Source organism: Mesoplodon bidens, assembly GCF_964165515.1.
Source record: "Mesoplodon bidens genome assembly, contig: HAP1_SCAFFOLD_436, whole genome shotgun sequence".
In the NCBI taxonomy this organism is placed as follows: domain Eukaryota; kingdom Metazoa; phylum Chordata; class Mammalia; order Artiodactyla; family Ziphiidae; genus Mesoplodon; species Mesoplodon bidens.
Window position 1 is genome coordinate 96,513 of NW_027671396.1, and position 15,450 is coordinate 111,962.

Here is a 15,450-nt window from a genome sequence, read left to right on the forward strand (position 1 = left end):
GGTTTGTTAATTTTGTTTATCTTTTCACAGAACCAGCTCTTAGTTTCATTGATCTTTTTTTTTGTCTCCATTTCATTTATTCAGTATTTCTCATCTGACTTCTATTATTTCCTTCCTTCTTTGTTGGAAGTTTTTTCCTTTCAGCATATTTGAACATATCATGCCATCTCCTTCTGGACCACAAAGTTTCTGATGAAAAATCAGCTGATATTCTTATGGGGATTCCCTTGTCTGTAATTAGTTGTTTTTCTCTTGCTGCTTAAGATTCCCTCTTTACCTTTGACTTTTAACGTATTAATTATAATGTGTCTTGGTATGAATCTCCTTGGGTTCATTTTGTTTGGGACTCTTGGTTCTTGCTGGACCTGAATGTCTGTTTCCTTCACCAGGTTAGGGACATTTTTAGCCATTATTTCTTCAGATAAGTTTTCTGCCCCTTTCTTTCTCTGTCCTCCTTCTGGGACCCCTATAATGTGGGTGTTAGTGCCCCTTTCTCTCTCTTCTTCTGCGACCCCTTAACACCGATGATAGTACACTTGATGTTGTCCCACAGTTCCCTTAAACTGTCCTCATATTTTAAAAATATTTTTTCTCTTTGCTGTTCTGTTGGGGTGATTTCTGCTACCTTGTCTGCCAGGTCACTGATCTGTTCTTTTCTACCATCTAGTCTGCTGTTGATTCCCTCTAGTGTATTTTTCAGTTCAATTATTATAATCTTCAGCTGTGTGAGTTCTGTTTAGAACTTGCTTATATTCTGTCTCTTTCTTGAGTTTCTCACTGTGTTCGTTCATTCATCTTCCAAGTTTGGTGAGCATCTTTAGGACTATGACTTTGAATTCTTTATCGGATAAATCACTTACATCTGTTTCATTAAATATTTTTTCTGGGGTTTTATCTTGTTCCTTCATTTGGAACATGTTCCTCTGCTTCCTCATTTTGCTTGACTCTCCGTCTTTGTTTCTGTGTATTATGCAAAACAGTTACTGCCCCGTCTTGAAGGAGTGGCCCTGTGTGGGAGATGAACTGTATTTTTAACTTTTTCCTAGTTCTTGGTCATCTTATAAACTCTCTCTGTTTGTTTCACTCCCATGGAGTCTAGAAATGCAGTCCCACCCCCATCTGCCTGAGCCTGGTGCTCAAGGAGTGTCCCCTGTGTGGGCTACATGCGATTGTTGCCTCAGGTCATGTCCCGCGAGTGGCATGAGATGGGGTAGGCGTGGCTGCTCGTTGTCCATGTTTGTCAGTGCTGCACACAGGCAGTGCAGGGCCGTGGGGTAGGGGGTACTCACCCACCACCACTGTTAGCAACTTAGAGTGAGAGTGCAAAAAAGTGGCACCCACCAGTGCCATCAAGGTAGAGGGAATTTGTAAAAATGGCATCTGCCAGCATTCTGTCCCCAGAGAGAGTCCCAGCCAACTTCTGCCCCTCTGGTAGATGCTTTAAGATTAGCAAGTGAATCTCCTTCACATATGATCTGGGCTCTTTACAGACTGCTACTTGTTGCTTAGGAAAGAGATGTGGGCAGGAAATATAAATTTTTGTGATGATAATGTTAAAGCCATAATTAGTGAATATATTTATCCAAAGCTTTATGTAGAGTGAAAGAGAACTTGTGGGTGAATCCAGGGATTTGTTGAAGAGCTCTTTGAATATGGAAAAATAGATAAGAACCAGGTCAGTAATAGAAGTAAGTGTTAAAGTGATAGAAACCACCAGTAAGGAAAAGAACATTTCAAGGAGGGTGTGCTTATGCATTCGTGACAAGAAACACTAAAGTGCCATTGAATTGGTAACTGAGAGCTGTTGGTGACCTTGGCAAGAGTCATTTCAGTGGTGTCCTGAGACTCAGAGGCAGATTGCAGTACATTAAGGAGTCAGTGGGGGATTTTAAAGTAGAGATAATTTTTTGGAAGGTTTGCCAGTGAAGGAAAAGAAGAGGGTGGGAGCTAGAAGGGACCGTAGATGCAAAGGAGGGATGATGATGATGACGATGATGATTTTAATAATTAAAGCAGTTTGAGCACAATTACATGCAAAGGGGAAGATGTGGAAGGTACAAGGGGAGGCTGCAGTTGGAGAGGGTGGAAGCTAATGGCTTGGTGGTGACTCATGAACTGATGTGTGCTTGGCTGTTTTGTGTATAGGGGTGGCAATACTGCAGAGAAGCATCTGACTTTATGCCCCCTTCTATTCGTCAGACATCCTCATTGCCTCCCCCCTGGGCTTGAGGACCATCATTGGTGGAGAAGGAGAGAAGAAGAGAGATTTTGACTTTTTGTCTTGTATTGAGCTTCTCATCATTGATCAAGCTGACATTTACCTGATGCAGAACTGGGAGCATGTCTTGGTAATGCTGGTCATTAACATTTAGAGACAAGAAGCTCAGTGGTTTGAGTCTGAAATGGTTATTAAAGTCCAGATTAAAACTCAGCTTGGAAATGGAAATATTCCACATTTTCCAATTTGAAAACGGGAAATGTTGTCCCCTCTTCTACCCACAAGTTGGTCAGTAAAGTATCCAGAAAGATTAAAATTCTTGTCAACATTTTCAAATCTCCAGAAAAGATTTCTTCCCCTTAAAAGTTGCTTCTAGTAATAGACCAGTTTAGTGTGGTTGGTTGGTTGGTTGGTTGGTTGGTTGGTTGACTGACTGAAATCCCTCCTCACCAGGAATGTTTTTATCTAAAATAGTTCCTCCTATTTATGCTCGTTCTCTTTTGTTTGGTCTTCAGTGGAGATGGGAAAACATTGCTCATGATTTCTTAATTTGTGATGTTTTACAGAGAAACGTAAGATGTTTTTGTCCCCCTACTGTAATTTGTACTATAATTTTTTTTCTCCCTCTCAACATACTCTGCAATGTTTTGGGGTTTAGGATTGTGCTTTGGAACAATCCTCATCACAGAACTATAGGTTTATTTTTATAAGGCATGTGAGCATTTACCTTTTCTACAACCCCAGGACTTGGAGTAAGTTTGGGACAGATAAAGGGGAGTACTTATTTATAAAGTAGGGAATAAACTTATGGTACTTGTGACCCTTCAATATACATTACAAGGTAAAAATATGATTAAAATAGAACAGGCATGTCGATGGTTGAGTCATCTTTATTTTGAGCAAAAGGCACATGTAGTCACTCAGGGAATTTTCTAACGTTTTGGGAACCAAGTCATGGAAGGACAGCAGCTCTGTTTTCCGTGTCATTTCCCTTCTTGTCCAAGTCTGGAACTGAGTTGCTTACAGAGTGACCAGAGTGGCATTTCAGAATTTCCTTGAAAAGAAATACTCTGTATAGGTCGCATCTTGATCCTTTTTGAGAGATCCACAAGGTGGCCAGTTTGAGCTTTTCTTCTTGTTCGCTTGACTCTGGGCAAGTCACTCACCCATCTGAGCCTGTTTTCTTGCTGTAATTTGGGAGATGATAGTATCTACTTCATGGGGTTAAATAAGATGATGGGCTTATAGAGAGGTTAGCAACGCCCAGCAGGTAAGTGTTCAATAAGTATTAATGGAGTATTACTTCTGCTCAAAGCATTTGATGAGCCACATGAACCTACTGCCCTTGGACTCACATGGGGTGGACTTTTCTCGAGTGCGCATGTGGAACCTCAATAATCGGTCCAAGTACTATCGTCAGACGCTGCTGTTTGGGGCCCTGCAGGATGCCCAGATCAACTCTGTGTTCAACAAGTACTGCGTCAATGTGCAAGGCCAGGTGGGTTCTCTCCTTCTTTCTCTGAATTTTCATGAAGTATTGTGTATTGTTTGGGTCATGAGGCAGAAGGAGAGGACAGCATTTGGTCAACAATGGGGATAGCTCACTTCCTAATGTTCTCACTGACACCTGGCAGGTGGCTGTGAGGAACGTCCCGATGACAGGCTGCATCAGTCATGTCCTGGTGCAGCTCCCACATGTCTTCCCGAGGATGGAACCTGAAAACCTAGCTTCAGTGATTGATGCCAGGTACCCTCCCCTGTCCCATTGGATCCCTGGGGGTCACAGAGAGGGATTTTACTTGGGCATTCAAATTTAGAATTGTATTCCACGTTGGCTTTCTTAGTTACCATTTACGAAATGAAATGAGATAACTGAATCCAATCATGCCATTGACAGAGGAGGACACTGAAGGCCAGAGAAATGGTGTGTTGTCCTAGTTCCAATAGTGCCAGGGTTAGTAAATCAAGGGTACTTTCCCCTAGACTGTGGCATTTTTTAATTACATTAATTTTTTAATGCCTCATGTCAACAACTTAATTCTAAGCCCTTCAGGGCAAGAACTGTTTTCCTAATTCTCTATGTAATTTCCCCGTCTTCTCCTTGTGTTTAGTCAGGGGACCCATGGTAGCAGAATGGTGCTTAACACGTGGTAGGTGTTCAGTAATTATTTGTTGACTGACTGACTGACAACTGAATGAATGAATGATACAGTTACGTACTTCCTAGAATAATTCTCTGGGATATACCAGCATCACATCTATTCTTTATGATGAATAGTGTTGGCACTTACTTTTTGATGCGCTTAACAAGTTTTATCCCTACAGAATCTCTTTGCAATGAGGTAGGCCAAATTGGCCTCTTAGGGGAGGTAGAAGGAGATTGTGACTTGCCCAGGGTCATGCAGTTGGCAGTGACACTATGGCTCACCTCTAGACCACTGACTCTGCCCTTCGCCTTTCCGAATCAGGTTTGACTTTTTCGTCAACAAGATTTTGCCTCAGTATCGTGATGCAGTCATGTCTCACACGCTTATCTATGTCCCCTCCTACTTTGACTTCGTGCGTCTCCGAAATTACCTCAAGAAGGAGGAACTGAACTTCACTCATATCTGCGAGTACACCCAGAAGTCTGGTGTCTCCAGGGCCAGACGCTTCTTCCTTCAAGGAGAGAAGCAGTTCCTGCTCCTCACAGAGCGCTTCCATTTCTACAAAAGGTAAAATAGGGCCAGGTTTCAAGTGTCCTCTCTGGAGGGTCTGCTTCCAAGTGCATGGTGGGCTTTGCTGTGTTATAAGGTCCTCCCTTGCTTCACCTCCTGCAGACAAGCCAGAGTTTGGGGGGCTGGACAGACTTTTGTTGATTGGTTGGTTGGTTTTCTTTCAAAATGGGCATTGTTGGAAAAGGTGGTAGAAACGAATGAGTGACTACAGCATAACCTGTATATAGATCTGGAGTGGGTCCATACTTAGGGTACCTCCTGTAGCTGTGGGTATACCCCTCAAGAAGGACATTACAGAGCTGAGCAGCTCTCAACTGAATACAGGAAAGGGAGGAACCTGTCGTAGAAGCACAGATGAAACACCTGGGGACTGTGTGGTCTGTGGAGATGGAAGTTGAGTACAGGGTCAGTGTTCAGAAAGCTCTCATTTGTCCTGAGGCAGTGCACACACACTTCTGCACCAAGGAGAACCAGGACTAAGGGGCTCCTTGAAGTTTAGGAGAAGCAAAAGGTGAGGGGCTTAGAGGTGAATATTTAAGGGCTTCAGGGTTTGCTTCTTGCTGGCATCATTATTTGCTTTGTTCCAGTGAGTTGTTGTTTTCATTCATGTTGGAAATGGTATTTTGGGGGAGTTTGCACTCAGCAGGTCTAAAGAGCCCTTAGTTTTCCAAAAGCTTGATACGTCAAAGCAAGTCCTTTAAATGAAGTGGATGGATTGGAAAACTTCCCAGCGTGATTGTCTGTAGCAAGTGTGAACTAAGCTGGGATGAGGACTGCTCTCAAGTAGCAGCTTTTCAAGGAGAGGGCATGATGTCAAAGGAGCCCTTTCTCTTAAGTAGGCAGGACAGTCTTCTGTCTTACACTGTTCATTTATTGACCAAACTGTTTTGTCCCCAAAGTCACTATAAAGACAAACCGAACACGTGCCATTAGCTTTGTACCCTGGACCAGGTTAGTGGGTGTTTAAGTTGAATGGAGATAATCTGCAACTGCCAATTATCTCAAGGTTCCCAGCTATAGATTTTTTTGCTTGAGAGGTCACCAAGGTGATGATGGGTATTTTGATCTGCAGTGTCTTTGTGATTTGATTTTTTCATTTGACCTTGGGAAAAGTACATGTATTTTACACTTTAGTATCCAGCTTTAAAATTCTGTATTTATATTCTCTATGGAAGTAGGCCGTGTTAGACATATTGCAGTTCATTTGTGAGCTAGCAAAAAACTTTCATCCTGAGGATTTGTTTTCTTTGGGGGGATGAAACCAGTAGAATCTTAGGATGGGATGGGCATTTGGTCATGATGGCCCTCCTGAGGGGAGGACAGTTCACAGTTCTTTCTCTGAGCATCATCAGTGGGTTAGCACAGGAAGGATTCTTAAGCAGGGGGCAATCAGAAACTCTGGAGGTAGGATTTCTGGAGGTGGGAAACGCTAGTGGGGTGTTTCTGAGTGCTCCCTGCCCCAGGGAGAACCCCAGTTATAGAAGTAACAGACCTCGTCTTTATAGACTGTATGCAGGAGCCAGCCTTGCAAGTCAGTTGTGGTTGCCTCATTTATCTTTAACAGTTGTCAGGTAACATAGACATCGGGAATGTCCTTAGTTTTGGGTCCTGTCACAGTGTTACGCCATATTTGTAGGGGTCACCGAAGACCCAAAGCACATACAGGAGAGGAGGAAGGCAGGGGAAGAGGTGCAGAAGACCATGGGAATTGTTACTAACTGCCCCTCTGAAGAGGTTCTGGTCACGTGCTCTTATTTCCAGGAGATGCCTAGTCTCTACTGTGCACGAATTGGTACTAAGAGAGATTTTCTTGGGTTTTAAATATAATACCTATTGGAATTGGTTTTGTTGTTTTATTTTGCTTTAAAAATACTCTCATTATAAGAGTATTACACAATTATTGTAGAGAACCTAGAAAATCTAGGTTAAAAAAATGGGATCACCTGTCATCTTACTGATATAAACACCCATTTTGGTGTATTTCTTTCCTGTCTCTTTGATGTAAAAAACATGTGCACGTGCACACACACACAGACACAGGCATTTTAAAAACGACACCAACATTGGGATCACAGTGTACACATTTGGATTTTTTTTTCTTTTATCTTGAATGTTTTATGTGCTTATTGAAAAAAAGCTTAAATAAGTTAGCATTTTGGTATATACTTGTATGTTATGGATGTATTTTTTAGTTTATATATATATATAGTTCTACTATATCCTGCCCCCGCTCCAACTTTCTATTTGGGAAGATTTCATTTCAAAAGACATTGTAAGACTATCCCAGTGAACATCTCTAACTCCTTCCACTTAGGCTTCACCAGCTGTTAGCATTTTGCCACATTCTCATGCACCCACATTCTCTGTCTCTCCTTCTCTCTTTCCACTCACATCTCTTATTTTTTCTTCCTGAACCATTTGAGAGTAAATTATGGGAGGCTTCATGACACTTAACTCCTAAATCTTTCAGCCTGTAGAGCTTAAAAACAACATTCTTTTATCTAACCACAACACCATTAACATACCACTTGACATTACTGCAGTAATACCATCTAGTATTTAGTCTGTATGCAAATTTTCCTAGTTGTTCCCAAAATGACTATTACAGCTGTTTCTCACCACCCCCCCCACCCCAATCCAGGATTTAGTTAAGAATCCTACATTGCATTTGCGTGACATGTTTCTTTAGTCTATTTTAGCAGTTCTCAAGCAGGAGCAGTTTTGCTCCCCAAGGGACATTTGGAAATATCTGGAGACATTTTTGGTTGGTACAGTTGGAGGGTTATTCTAGTGGTCTAGTGGTTCAAGCGGGTCAAGGCCTGGGTGCTGCTAGACGTCCTACAGTGCACAGGACAGCCCTTACAACAAAGAATTACCTGGCTTAAAATGGCAGTAGTGCCAGGGTTAAGAAACCCTGATCTAGAATAAGTCTCTGCCTTTGTTTCTTGCTGTGATACTGATATGTTTTGAAGAGTCCAGTCCAGTTTCCTGTAGAATGTCCCACATCTGGATTTGGCTGTTTTCTTATTATTTAGATCAGTGTTCCCAAACTTTGCTACATATTAGAATCCCCTTGGGGAGCTTTTAAAAATCTGAATGCCCTGGTCATACCCCAGTATCAATTAAATCATGGTGTTTGGGGATGGGGACCAATTACAGGTATGTTTAAAAAACAAATAGGTGATTCAGTGAGCATTAGAGTTCGGGGACCAAAGATTTAAACATTATTTTAGTAAGAATTCTACATAGAGGATATTGTGTACTTCCCCCTGCATCTCCTCAAGAGGCCCAGGGTGTCAGTTTGTCCCGTTTTTGGTGATACTAAATGTAAGGTAGGTCAAGGTAGGTCTGCTAAATCTTTACATTGTACATTGTACATTACATTTTACATTGTAAAAATACCTTTTCTGTGTAATTATAAGTAATCTTTTAAGGTGTGTATAGCATCCTTTTTAATGGTTGCATAGTGTTACATTGTATGGGTATATAATTAACCCAGTTTCCTTTTAATGGGCATATTGATTTGTTGTTTTCTGTTATTATATACAATAATGCCAAGAGCATCCATATGCGTAGTTGATGGCATAGTTGCCTAGGCATTTCCTTAGGATAAATTTGGAAAGGAAAACTTATTTGTTCAAAAGCTGTACCCAGTTTAAAATTTGCTGTGTGTTGCCACTCCCATCTTCTCCCCTCCCCGGTGAAATACACACTCACAATAATTTATACTCCATTAGCCTATTTCTGTAAATTCTGTAAATATTTCTGTAAATTCTCCTTTTTTCCAGTGACTTGATAGTCAAAATGATACCTCATGGTTTTAATGTCTTCTTCTTGCTTTTCTGTGTTTTTTGTAATTGTCAGTTGAACGTAGTGCCTGAGTAAGTAGCTGGCCTGGACGCCTCTTCTGTCAGGCCACTAGCGTGGCAGTTGTGAATCTAGTTAGGATTTGGTTGTTACCGTCGTTGCCTTCTAGTTACCACAAACTGCCAGTTCCTCCAGCAGACAGTGGCCCACTGTGGGGCCCAGTGCTGGAGGGCCTTGTCTCAGTGTCCTGCTCCCCTCTCAGCTTTCACCATGCCCTGCACCCCTGTGCCGAGGGAGAGCCTCTCCCATGCTCCGGCCCCTCCCCCAGTAGCAGGCTGCTCCTGCTCGCTCCTCCCCTAAGGCTTGAAGTGGGGCAGTTGTTCTCCTCCTGGTCCAGCTCAGATGCAGGCAGGTTCTGTCCATCCTGGGCTTTGGAGCTGGTGCTTTCTCAGGGCTTCTGCACCACCCTCCATGGTGGCCAGCCTCTGCCTTGTTCTACGAGGGGTCTTGGTGGGAAAGAGTTCCCTGCATCTCTGCAGTGGTGGCAAACATCTGCTTACATCAGTGCAGGATCTTGGGCTGAACAGGCTTCACGCCCTTTCCCCAGTCTTCATGCCCTTTCCCCTTTCCCCAGACTGCTCTTTCTACTGGATGTAAGTCCTGTGGTGGGGAGGGATGGGGTGAGGGGTTAATGCTCCTCCCTTAGGGCACACAGTTTTGCTGCTTCTGACTCCACCCTGGCAGTTGACCTTTGCCCCCTCACTGGCTTCAGGCTTTAGCTTCATACACAACATGGCTCTGGGAAGAGAGTGAGTTTTCATGTCTGCACCACCATCGGGGTCTCTCAGGTCTTCTGCCTTGCGTCCAGTCTTTCCAGGGCTCCCAGTGGAGACCTTTGGAAAAGCCATCATGACTGTGAAGTAAAGGAGTGTCCGGGAATCCCAGGGATTCTGAACTGTCATGCAAGCCCATAATTGCCCTTTAAGAACTTGTTAAAAGTGTAGCTTTTTTCTTCCTACCCACTTTCTTAGCAGCTGCCCTCTTCCCCACTGTGCTCTGCCGAAGGTGAAGTGGTTCATATGTCCTGTCTTTCTTCAGACCATCGTGTCACTCTTTGGAATTCAGTCAGTGATGGGCTGAAGCTGGCTCATACCAGCTCTTAAGGTATGGTTGCACATCTCTTCCCAGTTCCAAGTTCAGCAACATGACACTGGTAGCTTGAAATGGAGTATTTACACCACAGAAATTGGCAAATGCTTCAAATCAGCACCTATCCTCCCCCACTGAGAATCAGTTGTTAAACACACACCAGGGCACCGTTGAATCAGTTCACTTGGTTGCCCTGTGACATCAGCTGTCTAGGCTCAGGAAAAGGAACACTGTTGTAGATTATCTTTTTCTTGTTAGCATGGGAGCAGTATTCTCTTGAGTTTTCTACATACTAAGCAGAAATGGAACTCTGTGTCTGTTTTGATAACTACTGAGGCAGAACTGTGTTTTTTCAACATCATTAGCCATTAAAATTCCTTTATGGAAAGAGGATGTGGAAAGCTGATCCAAGTAATGGACTGCAGTTATATTTTGGGAGAGGAGGGTCTCCAGAGAGATCAGGATGAGCCAAGGGATAAAAAGACAAGGAAAACTTACCGTCCATGAATAAAATAAAATTCCCGAGGGAGTCTGACATCAGCCCTGTATGAGAGTCTTAACAGGAAAAATCAGAAACTTGTCAACGTATAAAATCTTTGGTCATGGAGCCCAAGAGGGAATGATTGACCTCAACCCGAACCGTAAGGCGCGTCCCTAGGGTCTGCAACCCCCCACACCATGCAGCCCTGTGCAGCAGGGAAAGAAGCGAGGAAGCTGTTGAAATTAATTGCCTTCCCATAATGCCTAATGGGTCCTCGGGCAGGATTTTGTAAATGGGTGAACTTGGGACATCTGCCATGGAGTTAACATGTCTACAGAATGACAAGAAAAGACTAATGGGAGTGCATTTACAGTTTATGCTGTTTATTTTATGTACTGGGTCTGGTCTGACCTCAGCTCCATTACAGAACACTGTTTTGCCTGATTATAATTAGGATAATGTTAAATTGGAAATGCCTGCTTTTCAAATTTTCTGCGACAGATTTCTAATCCTTGTCTACTATTCTTCCCCACCCTACCTCAGTCTGCTCAGATTAGGCTCAAGAAGTGCAAATTCATTTTATCATTATCTTAAGCCAAACATTAGGAATTCAAATACACTGTCACAAAAAATGAGCCCCTCCAGCTCAAATTAGAGTAACTTTTGGTCTGTGTGTTATTTGTGCCATGGTCTTTCTCCTTGCATGAAACAGCGAGAGTGACTATGTCCCTGTAAAACTCTTCGGTGGCTTTTCCATAAACTTTCTCATGTAGACATAGCCTCTCTTTCTCCTTCTAACAGATACACAATAAAAGGCATCAGGAACCTAATTTTCTATGAACTGCCAACATATCCCCACTTCTACAGTGAAGTCTGTAACATGCTGCAAGCCACCACCAGAGGAGAGGAAGCTGCCTGGACCTGCACTGTCCCCTACTCCAAGTACGATGCCCAGAGGCTGTCTGCTGTGGTCGGGGTGGAGCAGGCTGCACAGATGCTGCAGTCCAAGAAGAACGTCCACCTTTTCATTACTGGAGAGAGATGAGAATTGGTTGGACAGGAAATGGTGTTTGGTGTGATATGTCATGCTTGATTCTGTGTCTCTTGGACCTGATTCTGATCACTTACACAAAGAAGGGCTGCAACAAGGAAGGAGCACCAGGCAGGTTCTTAGCAGATACTCCTTTCTTTTCAGACCATATATACCTGAAAAGTTCCGTGTAAACCAGATTTTGGTAAAACCCATCTTTCAGAGGTCAGGGGAGAGCTCATGGAACTCTGAGAAGTTGATAGAAGGAATCTTCTACTTGTGAATTTTTTTGTACACCATAAATTCTTTTGTTGTGATTTCACCTCTAATTTATTACACTTGGTGAACTCTTTCAGATTTGCCTGTTTCTATTTGACACCTTCTTAAAGTGAAGCATGCATTTCTTTGCTTGTGAGAACTGGTTATGAGAAATTGGAATACTTCTTGCTGTTGAATATCATCTTAGTTTTGGATCGCAAAGGTTTTGCAAAACTGTTATTTTTCCCCAGCCAAACTTTTTTAAACCTTAAATATTCTATTTTAATTCAACCTAGAAGAGCACATTCGTTCACTGATCTTTTTTTAACTCCTAAATGTTTTAATGAAAATATATACTTAAAAGTCACATTATATAAAATAACATGAATTTCTACCTTATTTCAAGAAATAATTTTATGAAATTCTTGATGTCGCAAATTCATCGTCAACACCACTGTCTTCATTGCTATAGTCATTTTTTAAGTCATATAACATAAAAAGGAAAAGAAGTTACACTTTTAAAAACATTTTTAGGGAGTTCCCTGGCGGTCCAGTGGTTTGGGCTCGGCGCTTTCACTGCCGAGGCCCAGTTTCAGTTCCTGGTCAGGGAACAAAGATCCTGCAAGCTGCACAGCGTGGCCAAAAAAAAAAAAAAATTGAACTATTCTCAGACAGAAAAATTACCAATTCAGAACCTGAATCATCTGAAAATAAATTGCCAAGTTGCTGGGCCTGTCACTCCTAAAAATCACTCCTGAATTTAGTATGTATTTCATGTAAACAAGGACATTTTTCTATGTAACCTCAAAACAACCGTCAAATCAGGAAATTGCCACTAATCCTTGGGCCCCATTCAGATTTTGCCAAATGTCCCAATAATAACCTTTATAGCAAAAGGATGCAGTTCAGAGTTACATACTGCTTTGAGTTGTCATATCTCTGTAGTGGCCTTTATTCTGAATGGTACCTCAGCTTTTTCTTGGCTTTCTTGACCTTTTTTTTAATTTTTAAATTAAAAAAAATTTTTAAACATCTTTATTGGAGTATAATGGCTTTACAATGGTGTGTTTCTGCTTTATAACAAAGTGAATCAGCTATACATATATCCCCGTATCTCCTCCCTCTTGCGTCTCCCTCCCACCTTCCCTATCCCACCCGTCTAGGTGGTCACAAAGCACCGAGCTGATCTCCCTGTGCTATGCGGCTGCTTCCCACTAGCTATCTATTTTACACTTGGTAGTGTATTATAAATCCATGGTACTCTCTCACTTCGTCCCAGCTTATCCTTCCCCCTCCCCGTGTCCTCAAGTCCATTCTCTATGCCTCCGTCTACCTAGCCTGCCCCTAGGTTCTTCAGAACCTTTTTTTTTTCAGATTCCATATATATGCATTAGCATACGGTATTTTTCTCTGACTTACTTCACTCTGTATGACAGTCTCTATGTCCATCCACCTCACTACAAATAATTCAATTTCATTTCTTTTCATGGCTGAGTAATGGACGTTGACACTTTAGAAGATTACAGGCCAGTTACTTTGGGTGGTGTTTCCTGTCAGATTAGGTTAGGTTAGGTTTAGTTTATGCATCTTTGGCAGGAGCAGCATAGAAGCAATGCTGCGTCTTCCTCGCTGCATCTCTTCAAGCGGTGCATGATTTCCACCTGTCCCATCGTTATGACACTAACTGACCACTTGTTTAAGGTGGTGCTTGCCAGACTTTTCCACTATAGAATCACTTATTCCCCCTTTATTAATTTATATTAATATTACAAGTATGGATTCTTCAGTTTTTATTCAGTGGGTTGTAATTGGTTATTATCGTTATTCCTTTAGATGCTTAAATGGTCTCAGATGTGGCCAGCAGGAACACCTTCAAGCTGGCTCCTGTGTCGTCTTGACACATCCCCCTTTAACTTGGGCATTTCTTTATTTTCTGACACTATAAGACATTCCAAGTTTGTCTTGTACTTTCCCTATTCCAGCCCTGCTTGCTTTAGTGGAAAATTATCTTAAAGCGAAGATTTGAGTGCTAAGTGTACCCAGTACTGTTGTGGAGCCACTGGTCCCAGGCCATCTCAGTGGTCAGAGTTTGGGAATATCTGCATGTGTGTATATGTATACACATACCTATGTGCCCATGACATCTAAATTTATTTCTGTATCCATATATTGAAAACCATGAATTTATACCTTACCTCCAATTTCAGACTAACAACACAGGGTTCCTTTTGTTTTCTCCCTTTCCAAACTTGTAACTCCCTTGTCAGATAGACATGTGGCTCCCATTAGGCTCAGTGGAACAACCCATATTGGTACAGATTTTCTTCCTCTTGGACATGCTTAAAATTGCTCATCAAAAAAAAAAAAAGTGAAATCACTTTTGGGGTACTTTTCCTGCTAGATATTTAAATAGGCATTTTTATTTGTCTCTCAACATGGAGAGTAGAACTATTCATTCCATATATAGATGGGTTCCTAAAGTTTTGCAAATTTATAGGCTTAAGCCAGCCAAACTCATGGTACAAAGAACATTTTCTTAAATATATATTTTTAAAATGGAGTATAGTTGATTTACAATGTTGCATTAGTTTCAGGTGTACAGCAAAGCAAATCAGTTATACATGTATCCACTCTACAAAGAATTGTCTTATCCATAGAGTGCCCTGTGGTTATTGGCATATTTGTGCTGTGTTTACCATAGAGCCTGTGTATTATGAGAAAAGAAACGAGTTATTTGCCTAGTTCAGAGATATGAGGAAGAAGGGACTCTGATTACCCCCATCTTCTATTTCCATATTCTTTTCCCTGTGAATTGTAGCTAATTCATGGCTTTCATTATCACTATTCACAAGACTCTCAAATCTCCATCTTCTCTGGACCTCCACTCACATGTGAGCCTGGATTTCAAGTCTATGTATAGCCCCAGAAATACATGTCTTTTTTTTAAGCATCCCTACTGATTTTAATGCTAGCTTGTAGCCAGCTAACTGCTTCTCGCCTACAGAGAACACTGAGGGTTTCAAGTGCGAACCAAGCAGTATTGCTTCTGTTCCTGGCTCAGCACCTGGGAAAGAAGGTAAGCCTCAGCAGTGGCGCTGGCTCCTGAGTTGATTGCAAAGAGTTGACTTTTTGGAGTGGTTTCATCAAAAGCATGCCTTAACGTCAGGTCTCTCACACAAAATAAGGGAGAGAAGAGGGTCTACTGGACCACGGATAACAACACCTGAGCTGGAATTATACACAATCTTGATATTTCTTAGCAAGGCTCATCTTCAGCAAGCAAGTACCTATATAGTGCTGGTAGAAAACAGACAAAGGAATGGTCCCAATCCTGGGAAGAGGTAGAATTTTAAGGTAGGAAGAGGAACTTAACCAGAAAGTAAGAGTTTTAAACTTTTTTTTTTCTTCCCATAGTAATAACAACTTAGCACTTTTCTCTTTGAGGGGAAAAAAGCTTTGAGTCATGAATGCTTTCTGCAGCTGGCTGCACCATATGCAGTATTCAAAAGACAAGAACTAGCTAATCATAGAGAACCAGCGGCAGCTTAACAGCCCTCTGCTGGCTTCCAAAGGGCTTATAATTGAGTGCAGATGGTCCCGGCAGGATGGGTATGAATCCCTGCTGACTCCTCACATCCCAGAGGGCCAAGGGGGGCTCATGAAGCCTCCCCGCCCTGATTGTGCCCTCGTGGGAGCCACTGAGGAAGGAGGGGAGGCAGGTGGTGTGAGAGCCTGCTGGCTGCCTCCTGCCCAGCCTTCCCTTGGCTGTGTGGACAGATCTTCAGGCTGC

At 42.2% G+C, this 15,450-nt stretch overlaps 1 pseudogene across 1 annotated transcript in view; it reads left to right on the forward strand.

Annotated features, from left to right (window-relative positions):
- The window catches only part of LOC308611454 (U3 small nucleolar RNA-associated protein 25 homolog), a 29,546-nt pseudogene extending 16,852 nt beyond the window's left edge, over window positions 1–12,694 (forward strand). Inside the window, exons 8-12 of the transcript in view lie at window positions 2,146–2,348; window positions 3,534–3,716; window positions 3,853–3,965; window positions 4,687–4,932; window positions 11,174–12,694. The product of the transcript in view is annotated as a U3 small nucleolar RNA-associated protein 25 homolog (transcript). The remainder of the gene's footprint in view (window positions 1–2,145; window positions 2,349–3,533; window positions 3,717–3,852; window positions 3,966–4,686; window positions 4,933–11,173) is intronic.
- Window positions 12,695–15,450: the final 2,756 nt, after the last annotated feature.